This window comes from Ambystoma mexicanum, chromosome 1q, assembly GCF_040938575.1.
Source record: "Ambystoma mexicanum isolate Mex_15411 chromosome 1q, UKY_AmexF1_1, whole genome shotgun sequence".
Lineage (NCBI taxonomy): Eukaryota > Metazoa > Chordata > Amphibia > Caudata > Ambystomatidae > Ambystoma > Ambystoma mexicanum.
This window is the reverse complement of record NC_090922.1, coordinates 1,293,143,746-1,293,163,552: the sequence shown is the minus strand read 5'-3', so window position 1 is coordinate 1,293,163,552 and position 19,807 is coordinate 1,293,143,746.

The window sequence follows — 19,807 nt, the reverse complement described above, 5'->3', positions numbered from 1 at the left end:
CTCCCAAGAGGTGTACGACAACAAAGCTAGGTGCCGTAGATGCATGGGGGGAGAACTAGCGATGCTGCCTAAATGTAAAGTGTGGTACATTTTCTAAAGCACTTCGGTGATAGTGCGCGCATCATAGCTGCCCCAAGCTTCAATGCAGAGGAGTAGCTGAAATGCGAACAGTGAAGCCGCAAGACAACAGTGGGGACTGGGTTCCCGAACGGCAAGCTGTAACGCTCACCTGGTATCCACGAGGACGTCATTCAGCCTGTTCTGACCTTTTACGAAATCAAACCCTTCCCTGGAGGCTATTCGACTGGAGACTGGGCCTGAAACACAGGATTGGTAGAGTTTAACTCCCTATTGTCTCTGTGTGCTTGTTCCCCGGGGTCCAACCCTTCCCTTTGATCCACAGCTCACCCTGTTTTCTTGTATAGTGTGCTCTCCGTCCTGCTTTCAGTGCAGGGGCGCGTTGATTGATGCGGACTCGTTGCTGACTAGTTACTTCACTGGCAAGAGTCCGACAGGTGAGTATAATGAGTCTTTTGAACAGTTCTCTAACTTGGTTCCTTTCCTTCCTTAGATGACGGCTGGCGTTCGGGGATGGCAGCGTGCTGCTTAGATGAGTGGCGCTGAAGGTGAGTAAGAGCGGGATGCACCCCTTTCGTATTTGCATTGAACTGAGTTATTTTTCTGTGTCTTTTAGGTGCTGCGACGGTTTCAGCGTGGATGCCGGTTATGAAGAACAAATGTGGTGGGTGAGAGCGGTATGCGGCGCGCCTCTGGATGTTTCAACGCTAACCTGGAGTGTCTTTTCCCTCTTGCAGATGGATGAGAAGTTCTGGAAACAGAGTTCCCCCAGAGCGGATGGGATTCAGGTAAGCTTTTGAAGCTCGTACAGTATTTAAAAATAAGCGAAGATTTGCAGAATGCTTACTAATGCTGTTGGGTGTCCTGACCCACATTTGGACTATTATGCTGCAACATTTGGTGCTGTGGGCTTAGGAAATCCAAGATGGCGGAAAAGCCCACATTTGCGCCAGGATCCAGGAAAACTGCACAGTTTTTGCACACACCAAAATGGTCGCCTGACCTACCAACCACCAGTGCGAGCGTGATGGGCCAGGAGTGCCATGAGTGGAATGCGTGCCAAAGGAAAAACAGCAGTGCCTGTTAGCTCAAAAGCGCTTTTGAAATCACCTTTAATTCTCTGAAATGCAAGCTAAAAATGCCTATTTTAAACATTGCAAGATATTCAAAAATCTCACTGAACACCAGCAGACGTTTGGCAGAATGAAGTCTTGTGTGCATACAAAATCTGGAAAGAGAAAGAGCCTAAAATAATGTCCATAATGAAACTGGCTGAGCTGTGGATGTCAGCAGCCTAAGTTAAATTGGACAGAAAGACACTAAAATCTAAATGTTTAAAATAAATGAGTGACCTACTGTTGAGTGTCACATAGTTTGCAACTGTTAAATGTCATATTTTGAACTTAGAATCAGCATTCTAGCTGCATGTGTAAAAATTGTAAGTTTGATCTGGATGAAGAAAAACTGGGAACAAAAGTGACATTTAGCTGAAGCCTGGCTTAAAGAGATTGAATTCTGCCTGACAACTACCCCCGACGGAAGTTGAAACTTGCTCAACAAGTGTTCCCAACCCTGACCTGCATTCTCCTGCCCTCACAAAGGGGAGATGACGCCTCTCTGATTGGATTAGGTGAGGAGCAGCTGGGGACTGCAGGAAACTGAACAATGAGCCTTCCTTGGCTCAGGCAAATGTTAAATATTGGGGGGTCGTAAATGGCTTCCTCTTGAGAGAAACTGGGAGGGGCAGTGTCTCTGTGAGCAACTTGAGTTGGAGGAAGTGGACAAACCAGAAATTCCATCATGTGCTTTGGGAAACCACACCCCTCTGGGCCAGAGCATAATTTTAAAAAGATGGATAATTCATAGTACGTACTTGTCAAAATTATATAAATAATATCATTATTCTGGTGATTTTTCTGTGCACATTTTAAGAGGTGTTAGGACTCTGTACCATGTTCTGAGGCAAAACCCCATGAATTATGGAGATTGCAGACACAGGGTTCACGCTAGAAAAATTCAAATTTACTGAAATATGTGTAGAAAGGCGGTGTACATCTGTGTAATTTATGGTAAAAATCCAATATTGGTAAACCAACTAAAAACGAAAATAACTTGCCATTTATTAACCCTGGCTCTTAGAAACATGAGAGTTGGAATAGAGACCTACCCGAAGTAATATATGATATGTACATGTAATGTCAACCACTTGTGTATTTGGGAAATATGTTTAGTTATGAAAATGATTTTCTAAGGTAAAAGCAAAGGGGAGTGTTCTTTCTTTGAAGCCATAAACATGACACCTGATGACATAGGATGACTCACTGCTCCCTTCTCAAATCAGGTCAAAGAGAAATCCTTGACCTATCAAATCATGAGTGGGTTGGGCATATAAAGTTAGCATCCACACCCATTTTCAAAAGACATAAAAAGTGCCACTGGAAGCCGGACAGGGACATTCATTTTCCAACCTTCAACTGAATTCCTGTGCAGCACGCTGACGGAAAACTCCAGAATCCAGAACTCCAGAGATCCAGACTAACTCCAGAACAAAAACTCCAAAGAGCTGAACTCTTCAGCAGGCCTCAAAATCATTTGCAAACTATTCAACCGCCGGGCTGCGCGGTTTGCTGCTTGCTAAGAGTCCTGTGTATCCAGAACAGAACCAGTACCCAGAAAGCAGTGCGGTATCCAGAACCCACTTGATCCAGACCAGCAGAACCAGAGACCCAGACCAGACCACTGTGAACAGAACCGGTGCCTGATTGACCCGCCGAGCAGAGAGAACCGCAGCTAAACTTGTTGACCAGATCCGTGACGAGGCCATTCCTTCCAAATTTATAGTGTGAGTACCCAGCTAGAACTGTGCAGAACCCATCTCCTAGCTTAAAATAATCTGATTCAAAACATTTGAACCTGTTTAGAACGGCATCATAAGAAATTGTGTGTTCCTCCTGTTGATTCAAACCTTTCAAAGCGCATCTGTCATTCCGAAACTGTAATTTCATTTCTAAAAAACTACCTTTACAAAATTGTCTGTATCTTTGGAACCGTGCATCCTAGGAACGAAATTGCGCTCGACGCACTTGAAAAAAAAGTGCCGCGATTTGACATTTTGCTTCATTTCAACCCCGTGTAGAAAGATCTGTCCTTTGCTTCCATTACTGAAATCCCTTTTCAACCTGATAATCCCTCATTATTCATTGTTAGTGTGGACCTGAACTCACCCTGAACCTCTAGAGGGAATTAAAATCAATTTTAGCATATTTCACTCCCTTGCAAATCACCTGAAAGTCTTTCGCCTGTGTTTCAAAATCATCCCTGGTGCTATAAGCTTGCTAGGGGGGGGGGACTGAATTCATATTGTACTGTGATTGTATTCCTGAAGACTGTGTGTGTTACTTCCATCTCCTTACATTGCATAGGGGGGGAGTGAATTGTCAGAGAAAAAGTGATCATATTATCTTTTGCTGAAATCATATCAAGTTTATTTCTGTACTGCCTTTTATTCATCTTTGCATCTCCTTGAAACCATAAAGCATTCTCAGCTACCTTATCCTCTATACTACTCCTAAGTAATTAAACGGGTGTGCTAGTATAACATCATCCATTGTTGATCACTGTCATATGTCTAAGTGTGATATCAAATATTAATTTATTATAAAAGTGTGATATATATATATATTGTTTAATTTTTCAAATAAACCTTTTTAATTTGCAAAACAAACCTACTTCTTGGCTCAGAGGGGTCAGGGGGATTCTAAGAGAGGGGCGTTATACAAGGGTTCATCATCCATATTATAACTTGTCATAAAAATATATAAATAAGGGCTTCCCTTGAGCAATCCCAGACAAGGCACTTACTTAGTGGGAATGCTCGATTGGAGTCATTAACAGAGTGGGGGCTCGTAGCCTGGAATTCTGGATTAGATCTATCACTTGTGCAGATTAATACAGTGTGCTAACTGGCAGGATATATAAATCCTGTTGGATCACCACGCCATGTTACACTGTAAAAACACCCCTCAAAGGAAACGGTCTGTTTTGCAAAATAAAATACTAACGTCTGTAAGTCAGGAAGGAAATCAATCTCCAGAATGACGACCTTGGTAGATATGGAGATAGCTAGAGAGCACCTCTTACAAATCAAATCAAATTCTTTAATGTGATATAGGTTGAAAATAAATTCAAACTTTACACATATTACAAACACATCCTAAACATACAGCTATATATGTCAACATCAAATATTAAAACCGTTTCGGAGATCATAAATTCATCAGTGTACAATACATATAAAATTTAATATAAAATAAGATAAGAAAACAAATGACTAGACAGTTATTATTCGGATCCAATTAAGGACCTAAGCCTAATTTAGTCATTTGCTAGACATTATAAAGTGCAATGAATAAGTGCATGTTACATGTGTTGGTACAATAATGCCAGAACGACAGTTCATGAATGGCTAATAGATCATGTACAAATTCACCCAGAAATTTTATAATCGGCTCTTTCATGGCCTTGCATTGCGTCAGAAGATGCCTAGCTGTTTCTGGGCACGATAAAGATTTACAAAGCCGACATGTCCGCTCATTAGCAGGGATATAATTCCAAGCTCCTCTATTGGTTAGAGTAGGCAACTGTTCCAACCGGAACAAAATGATAAATCGTCGGAGTCTTCTGGTAGGGCAGAGATATAAATAGGCCTGAGGTTTCATAAACTGATATGTGCGGTATTTCACAAAATTATATGACTTGAGACTACTCAAGTGGGAGAAGTTTTCTAACCAGTCCCAGAGTTCTACTTTTTTCTCAAGTGCATGTAAAGTTTCATTAGATACACAAGTCCCTCTGAAAGTCCAGCCAATGTCGGTGAAGAATTTACTCATATCTTTATAAAAAGATGAGGTAGTATATTTTTTAGTTAATTCCTGCTGAATAACTGACAATAAGGGATTAGAGGAACCTCTTATCTTCAAGTAAATCCCAGCTCTTTTTTTCAATATCAACGCTTTCAGCGAAGGTAGGCCCAATTCCAATCTTATTACATCCATAGGTACCCCCGGGGGAAGTCCCAGCATACGTCTCCAGAACTTGCCCTCGATCACTTGAAGCCACTCTAGCTCAACTGTTAGCAGCGACTCAATACCATATATAACCATAGGGGCAAATACTTGCATATAAAGATGGCGAGTCCCCCATAGCGTGAAGCCACCCTGTTTGTTGGTAAAAGATGAAACTAATGATATTACTTGTAATGCACGAGTGGTCCGCCCCTGTTTACATAGTGTATAATCACCTAGTGGTTCTATTTCCACTCCTAAATATCGGTAAGAAGGGGCATATAGGATAAGATTTTTATATACTACCAAATTTATACGGGTTACCCTTTTCCTGGTGAATCTAAGTACTTTAGTTTTATCCAGATTAATGGACAAACCATTGGTTTTAGCATAGTCCCAAAGGATATGTGCCGAGCGCCTAAGGCCACCTATGGTGTTGTCTAGGACTACCAGATCATCAGCATAGGCCAAAACGGGACACAGTACATCCCCCAATTTTGGTGGGCAATTGTCCACATCTGTAAGAGCCGCAGGGATGTCGTAAACATATAAGTTATAAATAAGGGGTGCTGTAACACAGCCCTGCTTAACCCCCCTATTTTGAGACAGATTTCTAGTTGTATTGCCCTCTTGATTGAGTCTAAGGCGCACCGAGGTGTCATAATGGAGTAATTTAAGATAGTATAGTAGTCCTGATGGACATCTCATTATTTCCAACTTGGTCCAGAGTCGCTCACGAGGGATGGAATCAAAGGCGGCCTTAAAATCAATAAAGAGGGCATACAACGGGGGCTGCCCTTTACTAAGCGCTCTAGTGCGTAATATGTCCATTACCAGTAAGTTATGAGATGTAGAGAAATCCCGTCTAAAGCCGCATTGGAATCTGCTAAGTATATTAGTATTATCAACCCATTTTTGCAACTCGGTTAATAATAAAGAGGCAAAGAGTTTCCCTGTGATATCTAACATAGATAGCAGCCTATAGTTATTAGGGTCTGAGCGCCTACCTTTTTTGAAAACTGGGATGAGAATGGCAGTTTGCCAGGATCTGGGGATAGTTCCCTGGGCTAGTATCTTATTAAAGAGTAAGGAAAATAACTCCGTCCAAAATACAGAATTATTTTTGATCACAATATTCGCTAACCCATTGGGGCCAGGGGCTCTCGAGGACTTAAGGGAGGCAATTTTATTAAGAATTGCCTCCGGAGGGACGTCAAAAGGGGGAATAGTCGGGGCCTCCTCTATAGGTATACTCCAGGACTCCTCTTCTTTTGTATTGCGATTTAATAGGAACTCTACCCATGTATTCTCGTCAATTGGGTTGACCAAAGGGCCTATGACTTTCCCTCTATTCTCATTAAGAAGTGCCCAAATGCTACGCGAGTTCCTAGAACAAATCGTGGTTATGAGTCGCTGATCCCTGTTATTTCGCTCTATTCTCTTAATATTTTTGATCTCGGCTCTATATAGAGTTTTAGTGGTTCTTAATTTCTCACGGTACTGGGTTTCTGAAAGATTCAAGGTTTTTAGGCCACGGATCACTCTTCTAAGCTCTCTCTTAGCATCTCTAATTTTTCTGTTGAAAGGGGGTAAAATGCCTCCCGCTTTTAACATGAGGCCCTTTTTGACTGCAGCATGGTAACCTGAAAAGCCCGATATCCAGTTTTCAATTTCATTTGTCGTCATATCGTGAAAATCAGGAAGGCCCTGCGTGGTGGTACATTTGAGAGCTTCAGAAGCCGCTCTGATGTTTTTCTCTGACCATATAATTCTGGTTCCTGGACAATTAGATTGTATCTCTCCAATATGCACTAGGGGATTGAGGGGAATCGGTATAGATATTGAACAATGCAGCGCAGCATGGTCACTCCATCCATTAGGCTTAACCCACATGTCTCTTACTTTGGATTGGATCTCGGGGGTCATAAATATATAGTCTAATGTACTAAATGATGATCCGTTTGCTCAAGTGTGCTTCCCAGGTCTGTCGCCCAAAGTGCGGCCATTAATCATCGCCAAGTCCCAGAATTCAAACAATTGTAACCACTCAAGTCCTTCGTTCTCCCTCTTACTATGAGTCATCAGGCACTTCCCACTAAGCCCTGGGTTGGTGGATATAAGAGTGTCATCTGTCATGTGGCAATTAAAATCTCCCGCAACAATGATGGCCACATTGCTAGTTCTTAATGTCCAGGTAGACAGTACATCCTGTATAGCCTCGTGTAAGGTGTCCCTTGCTACAGCTCCCGGAGGGCTATACAGATTAATTAGAAGAAATCTACTACTACCATTTTCAGTAGGATATTCTACTTCCACCGCGAGTAACTGATCTTCAGCATTACACTGTATTTTCCGGGACTTCATAGTGTTGGTAACCCCTGTCAACAGGCCACCATAAGGGCGGCCCTTACAGCCTCGTTTCGCAAATGATTGATGTATAGCAAAACCGTCTAACACTAAAGAGTCTAATGACCAAGTTTCCTGCAGACAAATATAGCTATGTTGCGATAGAAAGGCAGAAGAGCCGTCTGTCCTCAGAAGATGTGAAAAGCCTCTACAGTTCCATGAGAGTAATGATAAATATCAATGATTTTGCAGCAGCTGGGGTAAGGAATCTAACAAGGACTTGAGTGCTAGTTGTACTTCTACCAATAAAGGACTATCTCCAACTCCTGTATTGCACTCATTACTAGAGGATGTTATCCCAACTAGTTCCTCAGATATAGCTGAGAGATCCCTCTCTTGCGGGTCTACATCAATATCAATATCCACCGCTCTCAGTTCTTCTTTATAATTTCTCAATAATTGCACAATATTAAGAAAAGAACAATGTAGGGCAGATACATTAGGATTAGGGCCCGACAGAGGTTCGATAAAGAGAAAATCATCAGACTTTAAAATACGCAGTTGTGGAATGTGGTGTAGCCGAGTTAGTAGCTCAGAGCGTGCCAACCAGGAGTTATTATTCCTAGGATACAGATTCTTGATGAAGCATATGCGATTAGTCTTGATTTCAGGCACTTGCTCCTGCTGTTCCATGAGGGCATGCTTAGTCTGGTCCTCGAGGACCGTTTCTCCGGGGCAGGCTCAAGGTCGGAGGGCGAGCCTACTTCACCGACAGGCCCTGAGTCCTCTAATACAGTTTCCTCTAGGTCCATGCCCTGGGCCTTATCTTCAGGGACTAACCAGTCCGTGAGCAGACCTTTTTTTGTTGCTGCTCGCAGAGCGGCTCTCGTCTGCCTTTTCCTAGCTTTTTTTGAGCGAGTTTCAAATATAGGTCCTGGCCCTGCCGTAGGGGATGGAGCATGTATTATGGCTGACTTATTTTTGAGGGCCTTTCTGGCCATTCTACGTTGTTTACGCGTGAGGGGAGGTTGGGGACGCTGTTCCAAATCTTGTTCCTCTGCCTCTGGGGGAGTATCTTCGATTAGAATATTACTATGAGGTGTCCCATGCACCGTTTCCCTCATCTTCTCATCAGCTTGTTCTTCCATCGCCTCGGCTATTAGGAGAGCATCCGATAGGTTCACTTCGGTTTCTTCTCGCAAGGTATCCTTCGAGTTTAATGTCGTGGAGATAGAATTGGTGTTGGATAAGATACGTCCCGTCATCTGTAGTAGTAGTATCTTCAAAGCAAATTGGAGTGAGGCTACAGACGTTTGGAGCTCAGCTAACTGTGTAGCATTGGATTGGGAACCAGTGCTCTCAACCGTCTCATGGTCCGGCACGTCCATTGCGAGATTCGGGGAGAGGGATAGACGTTCCCCACTTCCAGATATATTATGTCCCCCTGCTTCCATATTGGTGTTATTTTCTTTCAGGGGTGAGGAAACTTTAGATGTTATCTGTGGCGTGTGAGTCTGCATCCCTCTCTGTATCGTTAAACATAGATCTAAAAGCGAATTATTGTCGATGTCATCAAAGTTAGAAGAATTTAGAGAGGTGCCTCCTATATTTGCCAGTTCAGTCGTCTCCTCAATTGTAGTAGAATTGGTCTCAGGGGGGGGGTTAGCAGGAAAAAACTCCGTAATAGCTCCCTGTACTACAGGTAAGGTATATTTCGAGTTTTTCTTTACTTTGCCTCCCTTTCTGTGGGTCTCCTTTGGCTCTTTTGTAGTAGGGGTCCTGTTTTTACGTAGATTATAGGTCGAATGCTGCGCTCTTTTTCCCCGCTGCATCGCAGCATTTTTCTCCCTCTTTCAAATGGCTAAGTGCAAACCGGCTGAAAGCGCACTGAAAGGTACCGGGTCAAAGGCCGTAGCCTGCAGTCCCCGGCTTATGTACCTCTTTTGGCTTCTTATTCAGGGCATAGAAAAGGGTACTTGCAGATATGCGCACTAGATATCGATCCCCCAGTGCACCCCAACAGGCTCGTGAGTGGAGGCTACCGTCGTGCAGACACCTCTGGAGCCCCAACAAGAAGTTTCACGAAAGGAGAAACAAAAGCCCACCACCCCCAGCCACCACTCACCCCCTCCTTATTTCTGTATTGCCTACAGAATACAGTGAGGCAGGTCGATCCCTGCACTCACCAAGCGGGGGCACCCACAGGGGAGGGGGAAGACAGGGGAAGGGGGGGCCGCCCACCAAAATACAATGAGGCAGGTCAGTGCCTGCACTCCTCACCTAGTAGGTGGACAGAGTGACTCAGCCCAGCTCGTCGGAGCTCTTCCCCTGCACCGCACTCTCAGAGGACCGCTCCTTCCTTGCGTCGTCCTTCTGTGAGCACAGAACGGGGTGCACCAGCACAGCACACGGCTCCCTATTCGCCTATTCGCTCCCGTTGCTGTCCCACGGAGCCCGACCCCGTCGCATCCCCTTCCTTCGCGTCTTTCGTCTTTCGGCTCCGCACTTTCCGTTAGAGGAAAGGACCCTCGCTCTTACGCGTACGTCGCACACCGCAATGCGTGTCAAGCCGCACCTCTGCTCGTCAGTAGCAGCACGTTCATAGGCCGCTTCCGACACAAACTGCTGGCACTTACATAAACTGTGAGAGGTGAATGGTCTGAACAGGACCAAAATGTATGGTTGCAGGCGATCACACAACAGGTCACTGCAACTGGGTCAGATATCTGGAGAGATCAGGGTCCCTTACATGTGGCCCTGAGTGAACTATATGTGGCTCCTAAAGCTAAAGATGAACACGACAAGATTGTCAGGATAGCGGCATATTTGTATCTATATATGGGAGCCATGCAGGACAAATGTGCTGAAGGCCAAGATCTGGCAAGTAGACAACTGTTGGCATTAGAGAAGGCCCACTCTGATCTGGACTCTTCTGTGCAGAGGCTGCACAGGAGCCAGGAGTCAGAAAATGATAGTCGACAGTACATCATTAAAATAAAGGAGGATATGGATATCCTGCAACAGGAAAAGGCTGACCAGGATACCAGAATTCTGGCTTTGCAGAAGGAGCACCAAGACAGTTTGGACTCCTTACTGCAGTGCCAGAAAAAGCTGGAGCAACAAATCAATTTCAACAGGGCATGCACAGAGCAGGTAGCCACCCTGTAAATCCAACTAGACAGAGAGAAAGAGGAAAGCAATAAATTAATTTTGAAAGACCTGGATACCCAGGCAGAGTTTGATGAAGAGCGCCAGAAAGCTGGTGCCCTTCAACGACAGAGGTACGACCTGGCGGCACAGATGCAGGCTCTTGCTCAGGAAAGGGACACCTTAGGCCAGGAAGTCTGCCACTTAAAAAGAAAAATTCAAGAAAATCACTTGGCCCTCCAGGGACTGGGTGACTTCCAAAAAGAGCATCAGAACTTGTTAGAGCACACCAGGAGGGTGGAAGATGCTCTGACAAGAAAGGAGCAGGCCAGTAGGGACGGTGCCCAGGAGGTAACCAAAAAGGCCAATAAGGCAAAAAGGGCCTTGCTTAAGGACCCCTTAAAACAGATTAAGGCAATCAGGAGTGTCATCACGCCTTATCACAAGAACACTTTGGGAACACTTGGAACTCTTTGAGCAAATGATGGAGACTTTCCATTTGAAGGACAGCAGTAGCTGCATCCAGTACGTCAAATGGACATTCTCCCCAGAATACTCCAGTTTCTTTGTGGGGCTGGAGGACCAAAATCATTCAAGACGGTCCACCTATAGGGCGGCCATATTGAAACATTTTTCTGTTCATAGAAATCCTCAAGAGGCTCGCAAGGAAGCCTACAATTTGCAGTGTGGGGAGGATCAGGCCCCACAAGAATTTGTGCAGGAGTTAAAGCGTGTTTTTGCGCAGACTACAAAAAGGGTGGAGGGGTACCCAAATCTTCCCAACCCGGGGTACTACCAGAGAAGGGATAGCTACCCTTCCTGGGATCAGCCCAGGGGAGAAAATAGAACCCCGTATCAGCCTGAGCGGGTTTCACAGTTAGAGCGCCAGGTCCAAAATATTGCACGGGATCTGGGTCACATACTGAGGGCTCAACAGAACCCTCAGATGAGCATGCCACCGCAGAATGCCCCAAACTCTGGGCCTGGTGCTCTAGAACAATGACGGGGGCAGCACCCCGATAACCCACTGGTTCCCAGGAGGAAGCACAAGGGGAAGGGGGGTGTAAAGCCTTGGAGGAAGCTTCCTTCCCCACTTGTAAACAGCCCCTGGAAATCCAGGAACTGGAAACAAAATCTCCTACCCCTGGAAGTCTGCCACCCAAGGAGCAGAGAGGAGGTAGGAGAAACAAAGGACCCAAACAGACACATTTTGTGGAGGAGGTACAGGTCTTCCAATTTGAGGGAGAGGGATCCTCAGAGGATCCTGGGAAAAGGATCTTCTCCTTCAGAGATGGGGGAACTCCTCACAAGGAAAAATGGGTCCCAAGGGATTCCAACCTAGACTGGGTAGATGTGGGGTTTGAGCTGTCGCCGCCCATCATTCTATCCCAGAACCAACAGCATCAAAATCCCCAGGTTCAAACCCATTCTGGTGACTGCCTCCAAAAAGGGGGGGGGGGAGGCGGCCCAGGACCAGAACCAGGGGAACTAGAATATCCTCTTTCAAGTTGCCAACTTTTTTTTCTTGCAGATTCCCATGACTCTCCACAGAATTCTGCCCAGATCTCCTCTCTCTCAATGTCCAAAACCAGAAAATTAGCCCACCAGTTGGCCAAAAATGTGCATTATCTGTGCCCCCCTGAGGAGAAGGAGGGAAGATACTATGCCCCGGTACAAGTACAGGGGCAGAGTACGATTTTGGCGCTGGTGGACACTGGATCCCAAGCTACCCTTTTCTCCAAAAGGGCCTTTGATGAACTAAATGCAGGAAGGGGGGAGAATTACCAAATTTTTCTCACCTCTCTTCCTGGACAACTCCAGAACTTTGACGGGAAGGAAATTCCCGTCGAGGGGACTGCAGATTTGGACATCAAAATTGGGCGACACAAGGTGAAACACCCGGTCATATTAGTGACTCCAGAGGGCACCCCTTGTTTACTAGGGAATTACCTCCTGAGAAGGTTGTCACCCCTAATAGATTGCGTAAACAAGGTCCTCTGGACCCAGACTAGCCGACCAATAAAATTAAAGCACAGTGTCAACTATGTTAGCTTAAACGGCACCTGCCACATGGTTGAACAAAAATCTGACCAAGTAGAATTTCACTTCCAGAATAACCAAATTCCAGATGAGACAGTAATAGCAGTAGGACAACAGACTGGTGATGGGGGGTCCTATCTATTTCTGAAAATCAACCTTCCCTCCAGTTTAAGGTGGTATTCCACACTGGAAGGAAACACTCTGAAATTGTTTACTAATCCACAATCAGAAACTCCCACTGCTATAGTCCAGAAAGATGTGAAATCAGCTCAGAGCCTGGCTGATATTCAGCAAATTGGAGAGAAGTTGTTCATCCCTGTTCAGTTAAATGATGGGAAGGACTCTGTTCTCGCTCGAGTATGTGTGAGCAACGGTAAGAGCTTCATCAGCGAAGCCATGTTCCGCCAACTCTCAAAAGATCCAGCCATTTCCACATTCAAACTGATAGACAAATGGGAAATGGATCTGGAAACACCCAATTCCAAACATCTCCTGCCAAGCAGGTGTGTGCTCAGAATCTCCATTGGCAACAAGAGCATAGTCCATAATTGTTGGGTCATGCGAGACGTCACTGCCGCCTTTAACTTAGGCAGTGACATTCTCAATCGCTTTGCCATTAGTTTGGACCTAATAAACTTCAAAGCTTGGTCCCGATTAGCGGATAATCCCATGGGCTTTGATGATCCAGAAAAAGCATTTAGGTCAGCTCAACTGCTACCTTATGCAGTTGAAATTCAGATTAAAGAGGAAGTCACCATCTCAGAAAGGACCCGACAATTCTCCCTGGGAGTGAAAGTTAAAAGAGGACAAAAATTGAAAAACCCTGATGCTTATATTCATCTAAATGCTTCTCTCCAACAGCAAGGGTTAGGGGTAAACCCAACACCATTAGTCAACATAGAACATGACACCATTCCAATAGAGGTGGATAACAGCGACTTAAAGAGTATTACTCTAGCCGCAGGCACCATTATTGGAATGGCGGTTGATGACCGACATTTCTCCATTGATTTAGGAAATGAACTGTTAGGACCAATCCCCAAGGTCTGTTTTGACAGTAATAGTGATGACAATACAACACCAGACAGGATCTTTACCCGGCATGGGGGGAACTTCCTGGTGTACACTTCCTGCCCTTATGGCAAGGAAGATGTGACTTGTGACTTCAGAAGGGATGAGGTGATTTTCCAGGTCCATGAGGGCTGCCTTTCCCACCTGAAGCCACCAGTCCAAATCAGCACTCTGACCAGGGACTTCTCCATCCAGCTGGAGGAGGCCGCGGAGATAGCAAAACCAGAAGTATTTCCAGGCTTCAGACAGATGGTGGAAGAGAGAGTCAACCTAGCTGATACCTGTGTGACTCTGGCACAGAAGCAAAAGTTGAAACAAGTTTCTTGGATTTCCAAGATCTCTTTGCAGTAGACTCATATGACTGTGGTCGCACCGACATCCACACAACAACAATTCCCACAGACCCTGGCATGACTCCAGTGTTTATGAAGCAATATCGCTTGCCTCTCGCATCCATGGAGTCCCTTATTGAAATAATTAAGAACCTTGAGTCCCGGGGAATAATCCGTCCATTCCACAGCACCTTCAATAATCCGGTGCTGGGAATATTGAAGCCAAACGGCCTGCTCAACAAACGGGTCCATACTTCCCGATGGCCTCTTCCCTACATTGACCAAGGGCTGGCCCAGATCCAGGGTTCACAGGTATTCACTGCAATAGACCTGACCAATGGATACTGGACCGTGCCTGTCAGTAGGGAGGACCAATACAAACTGGCTTTTACCTTTGGGGGCCAGCAGTACACATGGACCCAGACTCCCTTCGGATACCTCAACTCTGGCAATGAGTTCAACATTTTCCTACACAAGGCCATGCCCGACCTGGGTGCAAGGGGTAACTTGGCTTATGTAGATGATGTCCTCATCAAAAGTTCATCTGTGGAGGAACATATAGCGGAGATCCGTTATGTTCTGACACAGTTGAGGGCCGCCGGAGCAAAACTTTCCTTTCAGAAAGCACAGTGGTGTAGAACCCGTGTTAATTTCTTGGGGCATGAGATTACTCCTCAGGGTCTCTGTCCCCAGGAAAAGAAAGTGGAAGCACTTAAGAAACTGAAAGACCCCACAACTCTGCGGGAACTAAGGAGCCTCCTTGGACTGACTAATTACAGCAGAAAGTTCATTGAGGGCTACGCAGAGATCACCAGACCCCTGATTCATCTCTTGAAGGGGGTGTAAATAAGTGGGAATGGGGTACAGAACAATCCCAGGCAGTAAGACAGCTCAAAATAAGCCTCTCACAAGCGCCCTACCCTGTCAGAAACAAGGAGTTTTTTCTGGAGACAGGGTTCTCTAATACGTGCTTGACGGCAGTATTATACCAAAAGCATGACAAGGTCAATAAAGTAATCTCCTATGCGAGCAAAACATTATCCTCTGTGGAGGAAAAATTTAACGATTGTGAGAAGGCACTCCTGGCAACGGTGTGGGCATTGAAGAATTACCGCCCGTTCATCCAGGGGGAACACATCATAGTGGAGACTCCACACCAGCCTCTGCAATATCTCCAAAATGACAGAATCCGAGCTGGAAATGTGAGTAATTCCCGAATTACTTCCTGGATTCTGTCAATGCAAGGCTTTCCTGTGGAGGTCAGATATGGCCAAAACAAGAAGAATCCCCTCGCGCAAGGTCTGGCTGACTTGCATGATTGTGCCAGAGAAAACTGTCTCGAGGACGATAGTCTAAAAATCAAAGACAACATGGAGGCATACCTTAATTCCCCACACAAAGTCTTTGAAGAAGACAAGTGTGAGGGGATGCCCACTGTCTATGTGGATGGATGTTCTTACCACGTTGACAACAACGGGGAGAAAGAACTGGTGGCCGGCGTAGGGAATGCATGGGTGAAGGAGTTACCAGAACCCTCCGCTGGGTGCAAAATTGGTCCCCGAAGTAGTCAGGTGGCAGAGTTGATGGCTGTGCATCAGGCCATCCTCACTGCTGTCCAACATCAACTCCACAAACTGGTCATAATCACAGATTCGGATTATGTAAGGAACGGGTTCGTGGAGCACGTGGTTAATTGGAAAACCAGAGCCATGTTATGTGCTAAAACAAACCCTTGAAACATGGGAAGTTAATCCAAAATATTGATGATCTGGTCACAGTGAATGGGATGACCATCTACTGGAAAGAGTTCAAGGGTCATTCCAAAGTAGAGGGACCAGACAAAACTGGAAATGACTTAGCTGATCAGCTGGCCAAAACCGGGGCCATCCAAGGGAATCTAATAGAGATTGAGTCCCTGTTGGGGGAAATCAGGTCACTGCTATCACTAGGTCCCAGACAAATGCTCACAATGATCTTTCAACTACACAATGGAGTAAGGAGACCCCAGATGCTGATTTGATTATGGCTCAAAAGGATGATCCAATAATTGGTAACTTTTACCAACACATTGAGGACCCTGAGAACTTTCCCCTGACGGATACCGATTACATTGGGAAAGAGGACCTTACAGTGTTGATGAAATGTCCAAAGATGTTCCGAATCCAAGACGGTTTGTTGGTAAGGAAATCCTAAACTGGCCATGATCAGTGGGTGGTCCCTAGCTCATTCCGAAGCCTTATGTTAAGTCACGCCCATGATGCGGCAACCGCCGGTCATAGGGGGTTTCATACAACACTTGAAATCTTAAGAGAGGTTGCATACTGGCCACACATGGGGCAGGACCTCGACCAATACTTGAAGGGGTGTCTTGTGTGTGCACAATTTCAGCCAACATCCCTCACACACCGGGCACCGCTCCAAAAGAGGGGGATGACACTGCCATGGTCAGATTTGCAAATCGACTTCATAGGCCCCGTGATTCGCTCGTCTAGGGGAAACAAGTACATGTAGACGGTCACATGCTTGTTTGCCAAGTGGGTGGAATGTCTCCCGGCCCCAAACTGCAAGGCAGAAACTGCAGCTGCCCTGATGATAAACCACATCTTCTCTCGATTCGGTCTACCTCAAAGGATTGAGTCAGACAGAGGTAGCCATTTTACCAGCGAAGTAATTACTAAGATGTGGGAGATACTGGGGGTCAAAAAGAAGCTACATATTGCTTACCGGCCAGCTTCTTCTGGGGCAGTAGAACGCTACAACCAGACCATTGTGAGCATATTAAAACAGTTTGTGGCAGATTCTGGGCCAAGTTGGGATATCCAATTACCTCTGGTCCTAATGGCCATCAGATCTACCCCTTCATCTGCAACTAAAATTTCACCATTTGAGCTGATTACTGGACACAAGATGGTGCTTCCCCAGCATTTGCTCTACAGAACCCAAGAGCAGATGTTGATCAATGCCGCCACAACTCAGAAGTATGTGGAGAATTTGAGGAAACACCTCCAACATGCATTTGCCTATGCTCAGCGGAATCTAGAAAGATCAGCCGAGAGTATGAAAACGCACGATTTGAAAACCACCAGGAAGGACTATAATGTGGGAGACCGGGTCTATCTATACAATTTCCAAAGGAACCAGGCCAAACAGCGAACATTTTTGCCTACATGGAAGGGACCGTTTGAAATTGTAGATAAGATCTCCCCAGTTGCCTACAAGATCCGCCTCCCCAAAGGTAGTTTGGCGGAAGGGGAAGCCAAGTGGGTCCATATAAATCAGTTAAAGTGTTGCCATCCCAGGCATACTCTGCAGCAACTGGAGGAGTCCTCTGCAATACCAGATGGGACCGCTCCAGAGTAATTCAGTTCCAACCCTAAAATATCCCACATATAGTCTCTAAAATATTATGATTCTTGAATGAAATTGTCTTCTAATTATATCTTGTTTTTTTAAAAATAAGATTGTAAATGTGTATTGATTTATAAAATGTATATGCCGCCCCACTATATCAATAGTGGTGGAGAAATGTCTACGAATAGGTATTGCCGCTTTGCTTTGTCATCCTAGGAGAAAGAAAACCTGGAGACTGACCACAGAAGACGACCTTGGGACCGGGAGCAAAGATCCGAGGGGCCTGAGGTACCGCCCAATACTCCCATCAGGACCGGCGAGGAGAACCGATCAATCCACCCTGATGGAGGAAAAGATGCTGAACTTTGTCATCTGCGGAATCGGAAGAAGATGATACGGACATCCCAACGCGTGGATCAAAACATCCTTTGCACCCGACTCCCCCTCGACTCGAAATCAAAGTGTAGTTGGGCGGGGGGGCTTGTTGGGTGTCCTGACCCACGTTTGGACTATTATGCTGCAACATTTGGTGCTGTGGGTTTAGGAAATCCAAGATGGCGGAAAAGCCCACATTTGCACCAGGATCCAGGAAAACCGCACAGTTTTTGCGCAAACCAAAATGGTCGCCTGACCTACCACCCACCAGTGCGAGCGTGATGGGGCAGGATTGCCATGAGTGGAATGCGTGCCAAAGGAAAAACAGCAGTGCCTGTAAGCTCAAAAGCGCTTTTGAAATCACCTTTGTTTCTCTGAAATGCAAGCTAAAAATGCCTATTTTAAACATTGCAAGATGTTCAAAAATCTCACTGAACACCAGCAGACATTTGGCAGAATGAAGTCTTGTGTGCATACAAAATCTGGAAAGAGAAAGAGCCTAAAATAATGTCCATAATGAAACTGGCTGAGCTGTGGATGTCAGCAGCCTAAGTTAAATTGGACAGAAAGACACTAAAATCTAAATATTTAAAATAAATGAGTGACCTACTGTTGAGTGTCACATAGTTTGCAACTGTTAAATGTCATATTTTGAACTTAGAATCAGCGTTCTAGCTGCATGTGTAAAAATTGTAAGTTTTATTTGGATGAAGAAAAACTGGGAACAAAAGTGACATTTAGCTGAAGCCTGGCTTAAAGAGATTGAATTCTGCCTGACAACTACCCCCGACGGAAGTTGAAACTTGCTCAACAAGTGTTCCCAACCCTGGCCTGCATTCTCCTGCCCTCACCAAAGGGAGATGACACCTCTCTGATTGGATTAGGTGAGGAGCAGCTGGGGACTGCGGGAAACTGAACAATGAGCCTTCCTTGGCTCAGGCAAATGTTAAATATTGGGGGGTCGTAAATGGCTTCCTCTTGAGAGAAACTGGGAGGGGCAGTGTCTCTGTGAGCAACTTGAGTTGGAGGAAGTGGACAAACCAAAAATTCCACCATGTACTTTGGGAAACCACACCCCCCTGGGCCAGAGCATAATTTTAAAAAGATGGATAATTCATAGTACGGACTTGTCAAAATTATATAAATAATATCATCATTCTGGTGATTTTTCTGTGCACATTTTAAGAGGTGTTAGGACTCTGTACCATGTTCTGAGGCAAAATCCCATGAATTATGGAGATTGCAGACACGGGGTTCACGCTAGAAAAATTTAAATTTACTGGAATATGTGTAGAAAGGTGGTGTACATCTGTGTAATTTTTGGTAAGAATCCAATATTGGTAAACCAACTAAAAATGAAAATAAGTTGCCATTTTTTAACCCTGGCTCTTAGAAACATCAGAGTTGGAACAGAGACCTACCTGAAGTAATATATGATATGTACATGTAATGTCAACCACTTGTGTATTTGGGAAATATGTTTAGTTATGAAAATGATTTTCTAAGGTAAAAGCAAAGGGGAGTGTTCTTTCTTCGGAGCCATAAACATGACACCCGATGACATAGGATGACTCACTGCTCCCTTCTCAAATCAGATGAAAGAGAAATCCTTGACCTATCAAATCATGAGTGGGTTGGGCATAGAAAGTTAGCATCCACACCCACTTTCAAAAGACATAAAAAGAGCCACTGGAAGCCGGACAGGGACATTCATTTTCCAACCTTCAACTGAATTCCTGCACAGCACGCTGACGGAGAACTCCAGATGCCAGAACTCCAGAGATCCAGACTAACTCCAGAACAAAAACACCAAAGAGCTGAACTCTTCAGCAGGCCTCAAAATCTTTTGCAAACTATTCAACCGCCGGGCTGTGCGGTTTGCTGCTTGCTAAGAGTCCTGTGTATCCAGAATAGAACCAGTACCCAGAAAGCAGTGCGGTATCCAGAATCCACTTGATCCAGACCAGCAGAACCAGAGACCCAGACCAGACCGCTGTGAACAGA